Below are 15,457 nucleotides of genomic sequence, written 5' to 3'. Positions count from 1 at the left end.
TGTGTCACGTCTGGGATTCGAACAACGGACATTGGAACCGTAGCTACCACCTATGACACACAACACAAGAACACGCAAGAGAAGCGAGAAGGATCAATACAAAGACCATGACAAAAACAAATGAAACAGGTAGAAACAACATTGGGTAGTGGCCACGAGGAAGGTTTGAAGTCAATGGTAGTACCGCACCATGATGCAGAACTAAAATTTTACTGCTGCTCTAGCCGTGGTAGTACTGCGCCGGGATGGCACGGTAGTACCGCGCCTAGAGCGGAAGTAAAAGTTCACTTCCGTGTCGCGCGCGGTAGTACCGCTCCGGAGGAGCGGTAGTACCGTATGAGGCGAAAGCGGCCAGAGCGGTAGTACCGTACGGAAGGTGCGATAGTACCGCTCGGGGTCAGATCCGGAACAAATCAGATCTAGGTACAGTCGCAACAATGGAGCGGTACTACGGTTGATCAAAACTACCGACTAGCAACATACCAAATAGCATCTCTACTGCATTACTACTCTCCTACAGCCTACTCTTGCAAATTTTTGGCCTAAAAACTCAAGAACAACATGCATCTCCCCAAAACCTAGAGACAAAACAACAAAGCAAATAGAGGGGCAAAAAATAGAGGGATTTGGGGAGAAACCTTGTTCCATGACAAGAGGGCGAGGTGGGGAACGATCCCACCGGACGGAATGCGAGGAGAGTGGCCGGAGATGGAGATCCGGCGAGGTCCTCCGGCACCGTGCTTGGGTAGGAGAGAGAGAGACGACATGGGGAAAAGGAGTTGAATGGGTATGGGGGAGTTGGAACTCCCCCTGCCCGCTCTTGAACCCCACCCGCTCGCGACGACGCAGTAGTACCGTGGGTCAGCGCGGTAGTACCGCCCGGGCGAAAGTACCGCACACAGGGTGGTAGTACTGCTCCTCCAGCGGCAGTAAAAATATTACTGCCATGCTGGTTGCGGTAGTACCGCCCGGGCGGAAGTACCGCACAAAGGGTGGTAGTACTGCTCCTCCAGCAGCAGTAAAAATATTACTACCATGCTGGTTGCGGTAGTACCGTGCACAGCTCCTGCGCTAGTACCGTGGCAAGCCACAGTAGTACCATAGACCCAAGAAAATGCAAGTTTTGCTAAAAAGAGAGAAAATGGCCTTTGCAATGCAACCTACAAGCGAACGGACACACTAAAGAGCTAACACACGAGGCAACTCAAGCACAAGCTCGGCTCGAAGAAGGAAAGGCAAGGACTACAAGGACCAAACACGAGACACAACCTCTCCATAGAGAGGGCGGTGGCCGGAGCCACCTATGTTTGAGTTAATTGGTATGGCACCGGGAAGAATTATCCTTGGGCCCATGACCAACACTCGTCTTTGAAGCACAAGTGCCATCATAAATGGCTAATGTGAAAGAGTTGATCAATTTATGCATAATGGGGGGAGGGAGAGTTCATTGAGAGAACAACACTCCCCCTATGTCCATGCCTACACCTAAACAAGATATCAAGTTGAGTATGGTGGGGTGTGCAAGGGTTCAAGCCACATTGCTCGAATCAATGATATTGAGCTCATGCCTTAACTCGCGAAATCTTGCTTCATCCAAAGGCTTCTTGAAGATATCTGCAAGGTTATCATGAGTGTTGACATAGTTGAGCTCGATCTCCCCTCGCCTAATGTGATCCCAGATGAAGTGATACCGAATCTCAATATGCTTCGTCTTGAAGTGTTGCACCGGGTTGAGAGAAATCTTGATGGCACTTTCATTGTCACACCAAAGAGGCACTTTGTCACAAATGACACCGCAATCCTTTAAAGTTTGCCTCATCCATAGAAGTTGTGCACAACAACTACCGGCAGCCACATACTCTGCTTCGGTGGACGAGAGAGACACACAACTTTGTTTCTTAGAATACCAACTCACCAAAGAGCAACCAAGGAATTGGCACCCTCCAGAAGTTGACTTCCTATCCACTTTGTCTCCTGTCCAATCGGAGTCCGAATAGCCTACATGGTTGAAGTTTGCTCCTCTTGGGTACCATAAGCCAAAGTTTGGGGTATGAGCCAAATATTGAAAGATTCGCTTGACCGCCACAAATTGGCTTTCCTTAGGTGCGTCTTGAAACCGTGCACAAATTCCCACACTCAACATGATATCGAGTCTAGACGCACAAAGGTAAAGCAAGGAACCAATCATGGAGCAATATACCTTTTGATCCACCGATTTACCATTTGGATCTATGTCAAGTTGGCATTTGACGGGCATTGGAGTGGAAGTCGGCTTGACATCACTTAGCTTGAATCTCTTGAGCATCTCTTGAGTGTATCTGGCTTGGTTGATGAAGGTTCCTTCTCTTTGTTGCTTGACTCCGAACCCGAGAAAGAACTTCAACTCTCCCATCATGGACATCTTGAACTTTGAGGTCATGAGAGCGGCAAATTCCTCATTGAAAGCTTTGTTAGGAGAACCAAAGATAATATCATCAACATATAGTTGGCACACAAACAACTCCCCTTTGACCTTCTTAGTAAAAGGAGTGGGGTCAATTTTCCCAATTTCAAATGCACGATCTTGCAACAACTCGGTAAGTTGGTCATGTTGGGTTCTACGGTAGGGTGTGTCGACTGCAAATTAAAATTTCCTACGCGCAGAACAACCAAGAACATGCTATGGGAGATGGATGACAGTTCGTTACCACTAGACGCGCAGTGCCGTGCAGCGGAAGAAGAGTTGGGGCAGCGCGTCCGCGTAGATCGTCTCCTCCTCGTCCGATCTCCCTCGTACAGCCAGTAGTCGGTTCCCACGTACAGGTTCGCCAGAGCGACGCAAGTGCACCACCTCTAACGGTATCCGTGTGTGCAGGAGGAACGTCGTGCGGTGGAATTCTAGGTCCGATCACACAACCGGCGGCGAGTGGAGGTGTCTATTCGCAACACATGCAAACCCTAGTGAGAGCGCCGAAGCGATCAACCGCGTGAGTGTGTGGCACCTCCAGTTTATATAGGCGTCTGTCATGGGCTCAACACTTGGGCCTCGCACGAACCCTAAAGCAAATAAGTCTACTCGGCCACAATCCGAATATAGCTCGGATCACATCCGACCAGTGTCCTCGGATCCGACCTCGTAGGTTCCTTCCCTTAAGCGCGTGACCCCTTAGGTTCAAGCCGGCTTGGTCGCAGTTCGGATCACCTCCGAACTGCACAGTTGGTAGCGGCCTCTAGCAAGGCATGCCGAACACCAAACAGACTATGAAGCTGGTTAGGAGAACCTATACATCATACTTCCATTCCTTTTGCCACATGATATATGTTGTCGGGCTCAAGGCGAGTCTGTCATCCTTGTGCTAGCCCGACCTCTTTCTCGTTCCAGTGATGCCGACCACAAACTGGATTATCACATAATCCTTTTCGCATGGCCATGCTTATCCTGGTCGGATCACACGAGGGGCCCAGAGTATATCTCTCCTGATCGGAGGGGAAAATCCCATCTTGCTCGACCACGTCTCGCAGCATGGTTCTGGACAAACCCAAAACCTACCTTTATAACTACCCAGTTACGGAGTAGCATTTGGTCGGCCCAAATCAAGTCTGCCACCATCCTGAGTACATGCGTCAGCTCGGGTCTTAGGACATAGAACATATGTTGTACTAGGGACTCACAGATGACATATTGTTGCGTCTCATAGTTGGGTCTGTCCGACTCGGACCTTATCTCAACTCGGATCCGACTACGTCGAATCCGACCAGATCCTTCCAAGTCCATATTATCTGGTTAGCATCCAATGCACCATGGCTAGTGAGACCAAGCCATCGACTGTGTCATATGCTAGTCTACTTGGCTGCGCGTCCACACAACCCTTTTGACTAGGGACCTTTTAGGACAGTCATCATACAATGCATAGTCCCACAAACAAGTCACGTACTTGCTGATACACATCATTGATAATGTCCAAGGACTATCTTTATTCATAAACACATAGGAAATGATCATCATACATGATTGCCTCTAGGGCATATCTCCAACAGTCTCCCACCTACACTAGAGTCAATCAAATAGACATCGAATTCCCATAGCTCCAATGTGCCCCTCATGCTTGGGTTGTGGAAGCGGCTTAGTCAACAGATCTGCAACATTTGCATCCGTGTGAATTTTGCATAACTCTACATCACCGCTCTTTACGATCTTTCATATCAGGTGATATTTCCGATCTATGTGTCTGACCTTGTGGTGATTCCTCGACTCCTTGGCTTGTGTGATGGCACCAGAATTATCACAATAAAGGTCCAATAGTTTTACTGAGGCTAGGAAAATACCAAGATCATCCAGAAAGTTCCGAATCCAAACACCTTCCTTTGCAGCTTCACAAGCCGCAATGTATTTGGCTTCTGTAGTAGAATCGGCCATCGTATCTTGCTTGGAACTCATCGAGCTCACTGCTCCTCCGTTCATGACGTACACGAATCCGGACTATGATCGACAATCATCTCTATCGGTTTGGAAACTAGCAGGCGTAATCCCTTACGACGAGCTCTTCCTCACCTCCATAAACTAGGAACATCTCTTTATTCCTTTTTAGGTACTTCAAAATAGTCTTTACCGCTGCCCAGTGACTCTCACCTGGGTTGGCATGGTATCTACTTGTTAGGCTTATTGCAAAGGCAACATCGGGCCGTGTACATATCATGGCATACATGATGGATCCGATTGCCGAGGCATACAGAATCCTACTCATCCTGCTTCGCTCATCAGATGTCGAAGGACTCTGAGTCTCGCTTAGCCATATACCATGTGAGAGTGGCAAGAACCCTTTCTTGGCCTCACTCATGTTGAACCGCTTTAACACTTTATCTATGTACGTGCTTTGGCTCAAGCCGAGCAGCCCCCTCGATCTATCTCTATAGATCTTGATGCCTAAAATGTAAACTGCCTCACCAAGGTCCTTCATTGAAAACTTGCCATTCAATGATTCCTTGACCGGGTTCAGCATCGAAACATCATTTCTTATCAGTAGTATGTCATCCACATACAAGATCAAAAACACTATCGAGCTCCCACTTAACTGCTTGTATAAACAAGCGTCCTCATCACTTTTGATGAAACCGAGACCAGTGACGACCTCATCAAAACGAATGTTCGAACTCTGAGATGCTTGCCTCAACCCATAAATGGATCTCTTGAGCTTGCATACTTTACTAGTGCTAGTCGGGTCGACAAAACCCTCAGGCTGTATCATATACACGTCCTCGGTTAAATTTCTGTGAAGGAAGACCATTTTGACATCCATCTGCCATATCTCGTAATCTAAATATGCAGCTATAGCTAGTACGATCCTTACCGACTTCAGCTTTGCTACCGGCGAGTAAGTCTCGTCGTAGTCAATTCCTTGAATTTGTCCATAACCTTTAGCGACAAGCTGAGCTTTGTGGATCTAAACATTTCCATCCACATCAGTTTTCTTCTTAAAGACCCATTTGTAGCCAATGGCCTTTACGCCAGGCGGTGGATCAACCAAGTCCCAGACTTGATTTTCATCCATGGATTTTAACTCGGATCTCAAGGCCTCTACACATGCCTCGGAATCTGGGCTCACCATCGCTTCCGCATATGTGGCCGACTCGTCACTTTCTAGCAACAATACATCACGCACTCTGCGCAATCTTTCCGACCTCCATGGTTCCGGTGCCGCTTCCACTACAGGTTCCCTGACTGACTCCGGTATGATCTCATCACCAACCGAGCCGTCCCCGAGTGGTCCTTGAATTTCTTCGAGTCGGACCATCCTCCCACTGGCCTCCTGACTAAGAAACTCTTTCTCAAGGAAAACCCCGTTCCGAGCAACAAACACTTTGTTCTCTTCCTGGTTGTAGAAGCTATATCCCAAGGTTTCCCTCGGATATCCCATGAATATGCATTTATCCGACTTGGGTGTAAGCTTGTCTGACATAAGTTTCTTGACAAATGCTTCACAACCCCAAATCTTTAGAAAAGACAAACTGGGACTCTTCCCGGTCCACATCTCATGTGGTGTCTTGTCTACGGATTTTGATGGTACCCTGTTAAGTGTGAAAGCTGCAGTTTCTAGAGTGTATCCCCAGAATGACAAGGGTAAATCCGACTTGCTCATCATAGATCTAACCATGTCCAACAAGGTACGATTCCTCCGTTTCGATACACCATTTCTCTGTGGCATACCCGAAGGTGTGAGCTGAGGTACTATACTTCTGCTTTTCAGATGATCATCAAACTCCTGGCTCATGTACTCACCTCCACGATCAGATCGTAGAAGTTTTATAGTCTTGCCGAGCTGATTCTCAACCTCGTTTTGAAACTCTTTGAAATTTTCAAAAGTCTCCGACTTGTGCCTCATCAAATAGATATATCCATATCTACTCAAGTCATCGGTAAAAGTTATGAAGTAGTGATAGCCACCTCTGGCAGTTGTGCTCATTGGTCCACACACATCACTGTGTATCAGTTCCAACAGCTCAGATGCCCTCTCACAACTATTTGCAAAAGGAGACTTAGTCATCATGCCGAGCAAGCATGATTCGCATGTCTCGAACGACCCAAAGTCGGTCGAAGTTAGGAGTCCATCATCATGGATCTTCTTCATGTGTTTCAGACTAATGTGTCCAAGCTGGCAATGCCAGAAGTATGTCAGATTTATCTCATTAGGCTTATGCCTCTTGACATTCACATTATAGACCGGTTCTTATTCTAGATTTAATATAAATAACCCATCAACAATGGGTGCATAGCCGTGGAACATACCATTCAAATAAATCAAATAACCATTGTCCTTTAAATTGAAGTCATAACCCTGACTCATCAAGCATGAGGCAGAAATAATGTTCCGACTAAGTGCAGGAATGTAATAACAATTATTCAATTCCAAAATAAATCCAGAAGGAAGCTGGAGCTGCATCGTGTCGACCTCCAACGCAGAAACTCTTGCTTTGTTGCCGACCCTGATGTCAATCTCCCCTTGTGCCACACGCCTAGTTCTTACCAGCCCCTGCATCGAGTTGCAAATGTGAACAACCGATCCGGTATCAAATACCCAAGAGCTGCTAGGTATGTCAGCAAGGTAAATGTCTATAACATATGCAACAAGTGTACCTTTGCCTGAAGCAGCATTCCCGGCCATCTTGCCATGCTCTGCAAGCCACTTTCTACAGTTCCTCTTCCAGTGACCAGTTTCCTTGCAATGATAGCAAATGGTCTTTGAGTCCGGTCCAGACTTCGGCGCAGCGGCGGAGGTTACCGTCTCCGTGCCCTTTGCCTTAGCCTTTTTTTGGACCAACTCTTCTTGAACTTAGCTGATTTGTGCACCATCAACACTTGATGCGTGCCTTTCTTAATATCCTGCTCTGCCACTTTGAGCATCCCATGCAATTCAGTGAGCTTCTTATCCATGCCATGCATATGATAGTTCGAGATGAACGTCCCATAGCTGGGTGGAAGAGAACCCAGAACTGCATTAGTAGCAAGCTCATCCAAGAGCGGGAAGCCCAACTGATCCAAAGCTTGCACATATCCGATCATCTTGATCACATGTGGGCTCAGTGGATCACCTTCCTTCAGCTTACAATACATCAAGGATCACCAGATGTTGAACCTTTCGGTCCTAGCCTGCACCTGAAACATGCTCTTGAGACTCTCGATCATATCGAAAGCCCCAACGTCTTTGAAATGCTGCTGCAAATCGGGCTCCATACAAGCCAGCATGAGCCAGTTGATCTCGTTTGATCCATCAACGAGTTTCTGGTAGGCATTCTTGGTTGTGGTACTAGCATTATCGGCAGGTTCCTCTGGAAGCGGATCCTCTAGAACATGTTCCTTTTTATCATCCTTGAGAACAATTCTCAAATTTCTATACCAGGTGGTAAAGTTTGTTCCATTCAGTTTATCCTTTTCCAGAATTGATTTCAATGCAAAGTTGGGTTGAGCAGGTGGTGCCATTGATCTACAACAGAAAAATATGCAATCACTAAGCAATGTGTTTATGTAGAGTAATTCTAGCCTTAAACAGAAATACTCCCACTGAAGTCAGCATCCCTCCGCAAACTCTCAGTGATTCAGGATCCGACTACCACATGCGACTAGTGAGCTTTAGCATCACTGCTAGACAACATGCCTATCCGGTATGCAACTCCTTGCTAATCGTATCTCTATACGACTCCTATCGGTCGGGTAGGTATCTCATACCCCGGCTCACGACCTCTTTTGCCACAAGGCCCAAAACCGTTTTGATAGCCTTGTCAAGTTAACCTAATGCAGTGCATGTCCGTGTCCGACACGAACTCTTCAGTTCAAGGACACCTAGCAACACCCCAATTTTATGAGCCCACTACTAGATGTACTTGACGTGCGAAGGTGTAACATCAGGAATGGAAAATTTCTTGATATTAACGAGCGATATTTCTATCATTCTAACATGCATAGAAAACAAGAAGCATAACAATCACAAAAAAACATATACTATGAAATAGTATGGCTCCTTCATGGATGTCCTTCTAGGTCTGCTCCGACTCCGATGACCATCTAGGAACTCCATCTTGTTTGCCATGCCGGGACGCCAAGCCACCAACCTGATCTCTATTATCCAACTACTACAACTAGTAATGAATTTTACATAGAGTCATAAGTCGACACGCAGGTCATTATACAATATAATGACAGCACTTTGGCTCCTGCCGGCTGACAAACATGACACGCAGGCCATGTATAATTTACACACATGCATCACATACACATGAGCCATACTATTCACATCAAACCTGCAAAACAAGGTTACGGATAGAATCGCATTCTACCGGTTTGAGTGATCATGTACGAAATACAAGGCGCTATGCACACTGCGGTCCTCGCGGGTGCGGGCAGCGCCCGACGTTTTTGGAAATCACATATCACATCTGAACTCCGATCACGCTGAATTCTGTGATCTGACTGATCTTATCGATCATCACGAGCCCAATTCGGATTTACGTTTCACTGTTAACCCCGATGGCGGATACCGACCGGTAGGGGTAGGTTGTGTCACAACCTCATCGATTCCGATCATCAGAAAACATAGCCACATCAATCCCCATGTGCAATTGATCTCATCAACCATGCACACAGCCGATCTCATCAACGACAATAGATCTCATCTATCGCCTCCACATATCTAATATGCATATGATCTGAATCCAAATCCTATAGCAGAGGCTCTGATACCACTGTTGGGTTCTACGGTAGGGTGCTTCAACTGCAAATTAAAATTTCCTATGCATAGAACAACCAAGAACATGCTACGGGAGATGGATCACAGTTCGTTACCACTAGATGCGCAGTGCCGTGCAGCGGACAAAGAGTTGGGGCAGCGCATCCGCATGGATCATCTCCTCCTCGTCCGACATCCCTCATACGGCCGGTAGTCGGTTCCCACATACAGGTTTGCCAGAGCGGTGCAAGTGCACCACCTCTAACGGTATCCGCGTGTGCAGGAGGAACGCCGTGCGACGGACCGCTAGGTCCGATCACACAACCGGCGGCGAGTGCAGGTGTCTATTCGCAACACATGCAAACCCTAGTGACAGCGCCGAAGCGATCAACCGCGTGAGTGTGTGGCACCTCCACTTTATATAGGCATCCGTCGCGGGCTCACCACTTGGGCCTCACACGGACCCTAAAGCCCATAAATCTACTCGGCCACAATCCGAATATAGCTTGGATCACATCCGACCAGTGTCCTTGGATCCGACCTCATAGGTTCCTTCCCTTAAGCGCGCGGCCCCTTAGGTTCAAGCCGGCTTGGTCGCAGTTCGGATCACCTCCGAACTGCACAGTTGGTAGCGGCCTCTAGCAAGGCATGCAGAACACCAAACAGACTATGAAGCTTGTTAGGCGAACCTATACATCATACTTCCATTCCTTTTGCCACATGATATATGTTGTCGGGCTCAAGGCGAGTCTGTCATCCTTGTGCTAGCCCGACATCTTTCTCATTCCAGTGATGCCGACCACAAACCGGATTATCTCATAATCCTTGTCGCATGGCCATGCTTATCCTGTTCGCATCACACGAGGGGCCCAGAGTATATCTCTCCTGATCGGAGGGGCAAATCCCATCTTTCTCGACCACGTCTCGCAGCATGGTTCTGTACAAACCCGAAACCTACCTTTATAACTACCTAGTTACGGAGTAGCGTTTGGTCGACCCAAAGCAAGTCTGTCACCATCCCGAGTACATGCGTCAGCTCAGGTCTTAGGACATACAACATATGTTGTACTAGATACTCACAGATGACATATCGATGCGTCTCATAGTTGGGTCTGTCCAACTCGGACCTTATCTCAACTCGGATCCGACTACGTCGAATCCGACCAGATCCTTCCAAGTCCATATTATCCGGTTAGCATCCAATGCTCCATGGCTAGTGAGACCAAGCCATCGACCGTGTCATATGCTAGTCTAGTTGGTTGCGCGTCCACACAACCCTTTCGACTAGGGACCTTTTAGGACAGTCATCATACAATGCATAGTCCCACAAACAAGTCACGTACTTGCTGATACACATCATTGATAATGTCCAAGGACTGTCTTTATTCATAAACACATAGGAAATATCATCATACATGATTGCCTCTAGGGCATATCTCCAATAGGTCATACCATGCATGTGGGGCTTGTTTAAGGCCATAGAGTGCATTATCGAGTTGGTACACATGATCGAGGAAAAAGGGATCCTCGAACCCGGGGGGTTGTTTGACATACACCAACTCATTAATAGGACCATTAAGAAAAGCACTCTTCACATCCATTTGTTGCAACTTGAAGTTATGATGAGAAGCATAAGCAATCAACAAACGAATAGATTCAAGGCGAGCAACGGGAGCAAAGGTTTCACCATAGTCGATACCCTCGACTTGGGAGTAGCCTTGTGCTACCAAGCGAGCCTTGTTGCGAACAATAATTCCATGAGCATCTTGCTTGTTCTTGAATATCCACTTGGTTCCAATGACATTATGGTTCCCCGTTGGCCTTGGCACCAATCTCCACACCTTGTTGTGCTTGAAGTTGTTGAGTTCTTCATGCATGGCATTAAGCCAATCCGGATCTTCAAGCGCCTCATAGACCTTTTGGGGTTCAACACAAGAGACAAGCGTGTGATGTTCACAATAGTTTGCCAATTGTCTACGAGTGCTTACCCCCTTTCGTATGCTTCCAAGCACATTCGTCATGAGATGACCCTTGGTAGAGAGCTTGGAAGCAATCTTGGCGGCATGACGCTCCAATTCCTCCTTAGGAGTGAGTTGAGGAGCGGAAACTTGATCATCTTGAGCGTCGTCTTGAGCTTGTTCTTGACCTTGAACATGCTCGGAGGAGAGAACTTGACCTTGGGCATCACTTGGTGGTTCACCACCATCTTGAGGTTGATCTTGCCCTTGATCTTGTTCATGAGGTTGAGGGCCTTCACTTTGTTCTTCGGAAGCATGTGGGTCTTGGGTTGGTGATGGTTCCACTTGAGTGGAACATTGTCCTTCTCCTTCGGCCACAAGGGGTTCCTCAATGGCTAGGATAAAACCAACACCCATTCTTCTTATGGATTGGGGAGGAATTTCATCACCTACATCACAAGTACCACTTTGCTCCACTTGGGAGCCGTTATTCTCATCAAACTCCACATTACACGTCTCCTCAATAAGTCCTGTGGACTTATTGAGGACACGGTAAGCATGAGAGTTTGTAGCAACCAACAAATATGCCCTCATGAGCTCTAGCCTCAAATTTTGACAAACGAACACCTTTCTTGAGAATGAAACACTTACACCCGAACACCCGAAAGTACTTGAGGTTGGGCTTGTTACCAGTGAGTATCTCATATGGAGTTTTGTTTAAACCTTTGCGGAGATAGAGCCGATTGGATGCATGACACGCGGTGTTGATGGCTTCGGCCCAAAAGTTGTAAGAAGACTTGAACTCCGCCATCATGGTCCTTGCCGCATCCATCAACGTCCGATTCTTCCTCTCTACTACACCATTTTGTTGAGGGGTGTAAGGTGCGGAATATTGATGCTCGATCCCCTCATCACTAAGGAACTCATCCAAGGTGTAGTTCTTGAACTCGGTGCTGTTGTCACTTCTTATTGTCAAGATCTTTACATTGTGTTGGCGTTGAGCTTCATTTGCAAAGTCAATGACGGTTTGTTGAGTCTCACTCTTCCTCTTGAAGAAGTACACCCAAGTGTATCTTGAATAGTCATCCACAATCACCAAGCAATACTTTCTACCACCAAGACTATCAAAGGACGAAGGACCAAAGAGATCCAAGTGAAGGAGCTCCAAAGGCCTCTTTGATAAATGATAGTACTGGGAGGGGAGCCTTCTCATGTAGCTTTAATTCAATGCAAGCACTACAAGCACGATCTTTGGCAAAACTAACTTTTGTTAGTCCACAGACATGGTCCCCCTTGAGAAGACTTTGCAAAGATCTCATATTGACATGGGCTAAACGGCGATGCCAAAGCCATCCCACGTCAACATTAGCCATTAGGAATGTCGTGGTCTTAGTGGCTCGCTCCGAAAAGTTAATCACATAGAGACCATTCTCGACATGCCCAACAAAGGCTACTTTAAGAGTCTTGCTCCACAAGAGAGCCACGGTATCAATATCAAAGAAAGTGGCAATGCCCAGGATTGTAAGTTAGCGAACGGAAAGTAAATTGTATGCAAGGGACTCAACAAGCATGACCTTCTCAATCATGAGATCATGAGAAATGACAACCTTGCCAAGTCCCAATACCTTACAGGACGAGGCATCGCCCCACTAGACATTGGTGGGCATAGATGGAATCTTGTGCACGTCCACCACCAAGTCCTTGCTTCCGGTCATATGATTAGTGGCTCCACTATCGAGCAACCATGATCCCCCACTGGAAGCAAACACCTATAAGAGATCAATGCTTGGTTTTAGGTACCCATTTTGTAATGGGTCCTTTGATGTTAGTGACAAGGGTCTTAGGAACCCAAATAGACCATTCAATGTACTCATAAGGAGAACCAACGAATTTAGCATAAACATGCCCATCACTAGCACGGCATAACACATAGGAAGGGTTAAAGTCACCGGCTTTGTTGGAAGGGGTGGCATTGCCCTTCTTGACACCACCACCCTTCACATTGTTCTTCTTCTCCTTAGAAGCTCCCTCTCCCTCTTTCACAAAAGTTTGCTTGAGAGGAGGAGGTCGTTTGGCCTTGTCATTCTTCTTCTTGTTCTTGGACTTGGGTGCGTACCCAATCCCTTCCTTGGCCACAACTTCCTATTGAATGCTCAAAAGGTCGTTGAGGTTCTTCTCACCTTGTATGCACGACACAAGGCCTTTCTCAAGTTGCTCCTTCAACTTTGCATTCTCCTCAACAAGATGCACATGCTCACAACACGGGTTAGTAGCATTTGCATTATCAATAAAAACCATATGGGGAAAAGTGGCTTTCTCCTTCGTTAGATTTACTTGGAGTTGATCATGAGACTCTTTGAGGCTAGCATGAGCTCCCTTCAAGACCTTGTGAGCCTTGTCAAGTAAATCAAACTCCTCTTTGAGTCTATAAAGATCAACCCCAAGCTTGGCCTTCTCGGAATTTAGCACACGATATACAACAAGGGCATGATCAAGATCTTTCTTCAGTTTAGCATGGTCATCATTGTGTGACTCCTCAAGAGCCAAACAATGACCGCGTTCTTCCTCAAGTGCATTAGAGAGATCCAAAATCTCATCGGCATAGTCACGACTATGACCCTCCATCTTAGAGATGGTTTCTTCGTGAGCGTCGATCATGTCATTGGCTTCACCAAGTTGTTCCAAGAGAGCGACGAAGTGCTTCTTGGATTTACCCTTGAGCTTACTCATAAAAGACTCAAATTCATTTCCCTCCTCATTAGACCCCTCATTTTCATCAATGCAATCCGTCAAAGAAGGATTAGTAATGATGGTCGTTTTGATGTTTGGGGTTACCTTGTTGGTGGATTTATCCATGAGACACTTGGCGGTGATGTTCTCATTTGGTGAGTCGAAGAGAGACACCCGTGGAGTTGTTGCAATGGCCATGGAGGCCATGGAAACCGACTCACCGTCTTCATCATCATCATCATACTCATTTTACTCTTCTTATGCCACCAACCCCTTGGGAGCAGTCTTCTTGGTGAAGTTGCTCTTGTTGGGGAAGGACTTGGCCTTGTCTTTTCGAATGAGCTTGCCACCATTGTCTTCCCTCTTCTCATATGGGCACTCCGCAACAAAGTGGCTCACATTGACACAATTGTAGCAAGTCCTCACTCGTTGCTTGCCCTTCGCGCCACTTGAGTTGTTCTTGTTGAAGTTGGGCCTCGTGTTCTTCTTGCTCCATAATTGCCTTGAAGCGAAAGCCATGTGCTCATGGTAAGCATATTTTGTATCTTCGGGATTGCTCTCCTCTTCATCCTCTTCTTCCACACTAACCTTGGCCTTCAAAGCAAGGTTGGGCTTCTTAGCTCTTCGAGAATGCAACACCGCATTGTCGGCGGTCTTGTCCAAGATCCTCATTGCCACAAACTCATCCAACACTTCACTTGAGGACAAGGTGTGGAAGTCCGGCCTTTGACGGATGATGGAGGACATGGCCTTATGGTAAGGCATCATGGCCTTGAGGAACTTGTGCTTGATCCAATTGTCATTCGTATCCTTGCTCCCATGATCTCGGAGTGAGACCGCGAGAGTGGTTAACCTCCGGTAAAGCTCACGAGGTTCTTCATCTTCATTCATTGCAAACTCATCGGCTTCATCTAGCACCACTTCATAGTTGGAGCGTTGAATGCTTGCGCTTCCCTTGTAAAGGGAGACAACATGGTGCCATGCTTCCTTGGCCATGGTGAAGGGTCGGAGATGTGCAAGATCTTCGGATGGAATTGCATCTTGGATGATGAAGAGAGCATTCTTGTTGAATTGGTGATCTGCAGCTTCCCTAGGGGTGAAGTTCCTTGGGTCATGTGGATAAAAACCTTGCTCAATGATTCTCCAAAGATTAGTATTAACATGATTTAAATGTTGTTTAAAGCGATATACCCAAGCGTCAAAATCCTCATTTTTCACAATCTTAGGAGGAGAGCCGGCATGATTTAAATGGGTGGAGGGAATAGGTCCTCCATAAGTAATAGGAGGTTCCACATGGGAAAAGATGCCACTACAATTTCTACAACTAGACAAAGGAACTTTCTCACTAGTAGCTTCCCCCTTGTCGGAGTTAGCATCCGTCACCTTGTTAGTGGGATTGACCACTTCCAACGATGCGGTGGATAATTTGAGACCATCAAGAAAGTTCTTAAGCATGCATTTGACCTCGGCCGTCATGGAGGTTTTCAATGTGTCCAAAGACACATTGAACTCCTCACGTGAGACCGAGGTTCCCCCATCGGCCGTAGACGAGAACGGAATCACACTGGGGTG

Source organism: Triticum urartu, chromosome 6, assembly GCF_003073215.2.
Source record: "Triticum urartu cultivar G1812 chromosome 6, Tu2.1, whole genome shotgun sequence".
NCBI classification, from domain to species: Eukaryota; Viridiplantae; Streptophyta; class Magnoliopsida; order Poales; family Poaceae; genus Triticum; species Triticum urartu.
Note: the sequence above shows the minus strand (reverse complement) of the source record.